This window comes from Callorhinus ursinus, unplaced genomic scaffold (genome assembly GCF_003265705.2).
Source record: "Callorhinus ursinus isolate GAN/ISIS: 27379988/994484 unplaced genomic scaffold, GSC_fseal_2.0 scaffold12, whole genome shotgun sequence".
NCBI classification, from domain to species: domain Eukaryota; kingdom Metazoa; phylum Chordata; class Mammalia; order Carnivora; family Otariidae; genus Callorhinus; species Callorhinus ursinus.
Genome location: NW_027397074.1, coordinates 19,709,591 through 19,715,590, shown reverse-complemented (window position 1 = coordinate 19,715,590; position 6,000 = coordinate 19,709,591). Strand labels below are relative to the sequence as shown.

At 38.3% G+C, this 6,000-nt stretch overlaps 1 long non-coding RNA gene across 2 annotated transcripts in view; it reads right to left on the bottom strand.

The window, feature by feature from the left end:
• LOC141373857 (uncharacterized) overlaps window positions 1–6,000 on the bottom strand; it is a 92,940-nt gene that overhangs the window by 83,890 nt on the left and 3,050 nt on the right. For both annotated transcript variants that reach the window (XR_012380212.1, XR_012380213.1), the window contains exon 2: window positions 3,323–3,435. This is a non-coding gene — a long non-coding RNA (uncharacterized lncRNA). The remainder of the gene's footprint in view (window positions 1–3,322; window positions 3,436–6,000) is intronic.

Below are 6,000 nucleotides of genomic sequence, written 5' to 3'. Positions count from 1 at the left end.
AAAGATCCATTCAAAGTTAAAGATTGACCAATTGATTTTTTTTTTTATATTTTTTTTATTTATTTGACAGAGAGAGACACAGTGAGAGAGGGAACACAAGCAGGGGGAGTGGGAGAGGGAGAAGCAGGCTTCCTGTGGAGCAGGGAGCCCGATGTGGGGCTTGATCCCAGGACCCTGGGATCATGACCTGAGCCGAAGGCAGACACTTAACGACTGAGCCACCCAGGCACCCTGAGGCCAGTATTATCTTGATAACAAAACCAAACAAAGACATCCCAAGAAAGGGCAGATCAATATTCCTTACAAATATAGATGCAGAGATCCTCATCAAAATACAAGTAAACCAAGTCCAGCAACATACAAACAGAATTATATACCATGGCCAGGTGGGATTTATTCCAGGAATGCAAGGTTGGTTCAACAAATGAAAATCAATCAATGTAATATGACATATTAATAAGGACAAAAACCACAAGATCTTCTCAGGAGACACAGAAAAGGCATTTGAAAAAAATGCAATACTCCTGCAAGATAAAAACACTCAGCAAACTAAGACTAGAAGGGAACTAACTCAATCTGAAAAAGGGTATCTACAAAAAACCTCACAGCTAGTATCATACTTAGTGGTGAAACACTGAATGTTTTCCTCTTAGTTTCAGGAACAAGATAAGGATGTCTGTTCTTACCACTTCTATTCAACACTGTGCTGGAGTTTCAAGCCATGGCAATTAGGCAAGAAAAAGAATAAAAGAAATCATACTGAAAAGGAAAAAATAAAACTACATTTGCAGATGACATAATCTTATATACAGAAAATCTTGAAGAACTATTAAAAACCTATTAGAACTAGTAAATGAGTTCAGCAAGCTAGGAGGATACAAGATCAATTTACAAAAAGTAACTGTATTTCTATTTTTTTAAGATTTTATTTATTTATTTGAGAGGGAGAGAATGAAAGATAGAGAGCACGAGAGGGAAGAGGGTCAGAGGGAGAAGCAGACTCCCCGCTGAGCAGGGAGCCCGATGTGGGACTCGATCCCGGGACTCCAGGATCATGACCTGAGCCGAAGGCAGTCGCTGAACCAACTGAGCCACCCAGGCGCCCGTAACTGTATTTCTATACAGTTATAGTGAACAATCTGAAAATGCAATTAAGAAAATTATCCCATGTATAACACCATGTATAACATCAAAAAAAAATAGAACACTTATAAATACATTTAACAAAAGAAGTGGAAGGCTTGAAAACAGAACACTTTACATCACTCAAAGAAATTAAAGAAGACCGGGCGCCTGGGTGGCTCAGTTGGTTGAGCGACTGCCTTCAGCTCAGGTCATGATCCTGGAGTCCCGGGATCGAGTCCCACATCGGGCTCCCTACTCGGCCGGGAGTCTGCTTCTCCCTCTGACCCTCTTCCCTCTCGTGCTCTCTCTCTCTCAAATAAATAAATAAAATCTTTAAAAAAAAAAAAAAAAAAGAAATTAAAGAAGACCTAAATAAATGGAAAGGCATCTATGTTCATGGATTGTAAGACTTAATGTTGTTAAGATGGCAATACTCCCCAAACTGATCCATAGATTCAATGTAATCTCTATCAAAAGCAGAGCTGGCTGGGGCACCTGGGTGGCTCAGTTGTTAAGCGTCTGCCTTCAGCTCAGGTCATGATCCCAGGGTCCTGGGATTGAGCCCCACATCAGGGTCCTGGCTCAGCAAGGAGCCTGCTTCTCCCTCTCCCTCTGCCTCTCTCCCTGCTCATGCTTTCTCTTCTCTCTCTCTCTATCTCTGTGTCTCAAATGAATAAATAAAATCCTTTAAAAAAATTAAAAAAAAAGCACAGCTGGCTTTTTGTAGAAATTGATAAGCTGATCCTAAAATTCATATAAAAATGAGGGCAAAGAAAAGTCAAAACAAGCCTGAAAATTAATAACCAAGTTGGAAAACTCATATTTCCCAACTCCAAACTTACTACAAAGGTACAGGATTCAAGAAAAAATTAGTATGTTGAAGCCTTTAACCTCAATGTGATTATATTTGGAAAGAGGGCCAGTAAGAAGCTGAGGTAAAATGAGGTCATAAGGGAGGGGTCTTAATCCAACAGGGCTGGTGGCCTTATAAGAAAAGGAAGAGACACATGAGTTCTCTCAACCATGTGAGGACACAGTGAGAAGGCAATCTATAAGCCAAAAAGAGAGCTCTTGCCAGGAACTCAATCAGCTAACACCTTGATCTGGGAATTCTAGCCAGACCTGTGAGAATATTAAATTCTGTTGTTTAAGCCAAAAAAAAACCCCTCATAGTTTGAATTATGTGCTTTAGAAAATAACCATCCCTTCTGTAATATTTGTGTGTTTCTTAGGATGATATCAGACCTGATGTGATGCATTCTGGCAATATAGTCCTGGGGAGATGAGTTGAAATCTGATATGATATTCCTATGGGTAAGGAAGGGGCTCTTCTTGAAACTAGGGAATAAACTGAAAAATTTATTGTCAAATCACATAGAGAAGAAATTACAAGTGCATGATCTGTATCTGAAATCCTCAGAATATTTTTGCCATCAGAATTTTTTCACATTTTAAAAATGAAAGACGTGCAGATTCTGTATGTTTTAACACTCTCAGCAGAACCCAGAGTACGGCCCCATTATCAAACAATATTTCCATGGTGAAACATATGAGTACCCACACTACATGGGATAAATAAAGATTATAAATGTCCTCTAATCAATTTAGGTCATGTTTTGATGCCATATGACTTTGTACCAAACTTCCAAATAAAAACTGTCTCAAGAGCTTTTTAGTTTTCCTCTCCGTGGTTAAAGGATTATGGATCTGTGGGACTGAAAAGGCTGGTTTGGAATGGAAGATGTCAACTCTCATCTCTTACTGGACTTTTTTCTCTTGGTTATAACTTGCAAAGAAGACAGATTACTAGTTTATTGCCTGGCTGAGAGGTAGAGCACAGAGAAGAATAGGGTGGAGTCTGTGAGGCCCCAAGCTCAAATCAGGCCTACTTTTCTGTTAGTCTCACATTTCATTTCCTTTTGTTAATCTCTAGGTCTATAGTGATTTCATAGTCTCTTCTCCTAAGAAAGATTTTCCTCTGTCTAGGCACACTATGACAAAACATTAAAGCCCACTAATTCTAACATTTTATTATATATTAATAATTAATAAGAAGGTGAATCTTAGAACAAGATTTGAGATAAGAAGATGAACAATATCTTCCTTCCTTGTGGTTCTTCTTCCATTTCCACTCTGGAGAATTTTGGTTTGACTACATTTAACTGGGCAATGGTCCTTTTACATTACCATCACTTACCTTCACAATAAACTTTAAACCCATGAGTGCTAACTGCAAAATCAGTGGTCAAATGCAGTGAGAACACAGATTTGGTACTTGTTTCTGATGGCAGCAGATGGAATCCTGTTAACCTAAAAACATACATAAAATAAATTGTTAAAGTCATATTTTATCTAACAGCTGAAAGAGCATTGAAAGTTATTTTATCAAGTCCCCAAGCTTTGTATAAATAAGTACATAAATAAACACATGAAGTTATGACATGTTAATTAGAAGTCAGTCATTAAAAGAAATTGCTGTAAGTTTATATACATTTATTTATGAATGTGTGTGCATATTACTGAGAAGAAAAAGACTGTGGTACATGAATAAGGATAGACATATAGATGAATGGAATGGAACTGAGAGTCCAGAATTAAACCCTAACATATACAGTCAATTGATTTTTGACAAGGGTGTTCGGATAAATCAATGGGGAAAGGACAGTCTTTTCAATAAATGGTGCTGGGGCAACTAAATATCCACATGCAAAAGAATAAGTTTAAAGCCCTATTTCATACCATATACAAAAATTAACTCAAAATCTACTGAACTCCTACATATGAAGTAAAACTATAAAAATCACAGAAGAGAACATAGGCATAAATCTTCATGACCTTGGGTTAGGCAACGGTTTCTACATATGACACCAAAGTGTAAACAACAAAGAGGAAATAGTGATAATTTTCTCTGACCTATTATTGTAAAGATATAATCTCAAAGCTACTGCCAGATCTTTGGTGTCACTGAAAAGTATCCATCAGCAATAGATAATCCGATTATTTCAAATGCTCTCATTAGCAAGGTCTGAAATTCTGAGGATGCACAATGGGAAAACCACTTCTCTGCATAATCACATACAGTACCATCTCTATTAAGAGCAACGGAATCTGTGTGAATTTAGCTGCATTTAGGAAAATGTTTCTCTTCCTTTATTTGTCCTTGCATTGTCCCAGAGCTGAAAAATATTTGTCCTTCGTGTTTGTGTTTGGTCCAATAAGTTACCACAAAACTACAGGAGAAATGAAGGTGTACATTTCATTTCACACTGGTGTAGAAACTTGAGGGACCTTCACTTGTGTCAAATGAGACAGTTTTGCTTAACTGCCTCTTACTGAAAAACTCAGACCTAGGGAAATGTTTTGTGTAATTGTGTCCTGTGAACTGCCCTTTTGGGGAGTGGCAGACTGGGGTTTGGGTGTGGGTGGGCTGTGGATCCTAGGGTGAAATAAGTTTCTGTGGGTAGGGGGTAGAATTCTCTGAAATGGAGATTTTTTTACATTAGGGATTAAAGAAAACCCCGTCAGGGGTGCCTGGGTGGCCCAGTCAGTTAAGGGACCAACTCTTGATTTTGGCTCAGGCCATGATCTCAGGGTCCTGAGCTCAAGCCCTGTGTCAGGCTCTGCACTGGGTGTGGAGCCTGCTTGAAATTCTTTCTCCCTCTGCTCTCGCTCTCTTTCTCACTCTAAAATACATAAATAAATCTTTAAAAATAAAGAAAACCCCTTCAGTGAGGAGCAGCATAGAAGTAAATTTTCAACAGGAAAACCAGATAATATTCCGTGTCTATGAAGGGAACTAACTCCCAGTCCCCATGACATGTTTAAAGTTTTGTTCTTTTCCTTTTACTTTAGAAACAGTCATGTTTAGCATATGGTTTTAGTTCTCTTGGGTTCTAAAATTTTACTTTGTTATCTACAATCCTTCAGTAAAGTTGTAAAGGTAAGGTCATATGTCCAAAGTGTGGTTTTGGGGATTTTAAGGGAATCACCCTTCCTGTCAGAGAGCAGCATTTTATTGAGGAATTACGGGAAAGTGAGCAGAGGCTCAAGGCCAAGCTGAGAGGGAGAAGAGCTCTCTGGAGAAATGGCTGCAATTTGTACTGTACTTAATATAATCCTGCAATTTGTACTGCACTTAATATAATCCTCCTCCCCCTCCCCCTCCCAGATATATCTGAGGAAGATTACAGAAAGAAAAACATTCTTTTTTTTTTTGTTTTTAAGAAAAACATTTTCTGGGGCACCTGGGTGGCTCTGCCGGTTAAGTGGATGCCTTTGGCTCCGGTCCTGACGAGCCCCCCCATCGGGCAACCTGTTCAGAGGGGAGCCTGCTTCTCCCTCTGCCTGCCGCTCCCCCTGCTTGTGCTTGCTCTCTCGCCCCTCCTCTCTGTGTCAAATAAATCAATAAAATCTTAAAAAAAAAAAAAAGAAAAACATTTTCCAACAAAATTATCCTAGCTAATTTTCAGGCAAGCATCTTATTATTTAAACCTTACATTTAAACCAAAAAACTTTGGTTTTGTTCACAAATGCTTGATTATCTCCCAGCATTTCACTTCACAATAAGGAATTAAATTTAATTTCAATAACGTTAAGAGTGGTCTGATGAAAAGTCTGGGCAGCATAGGAAAAAGGTGAATTACCACACTCAACTAATAAGATAATAGTAGGGTTGAATCCACGGTAAATCGATAATCAATCCACGGTAAATCGATAATCTCCCTTTTCATTTTATGATGTGCTTCTGAAACATCACTTTGGAAAACTCATTAAAATAACAAAAGCTATGGCTATATAATAATGAGGACTACCTTGGAGTTTTAATGAATCAAACGTCTTGTTTTAAAACTATTTCATAGGAAGGTCATACTGATG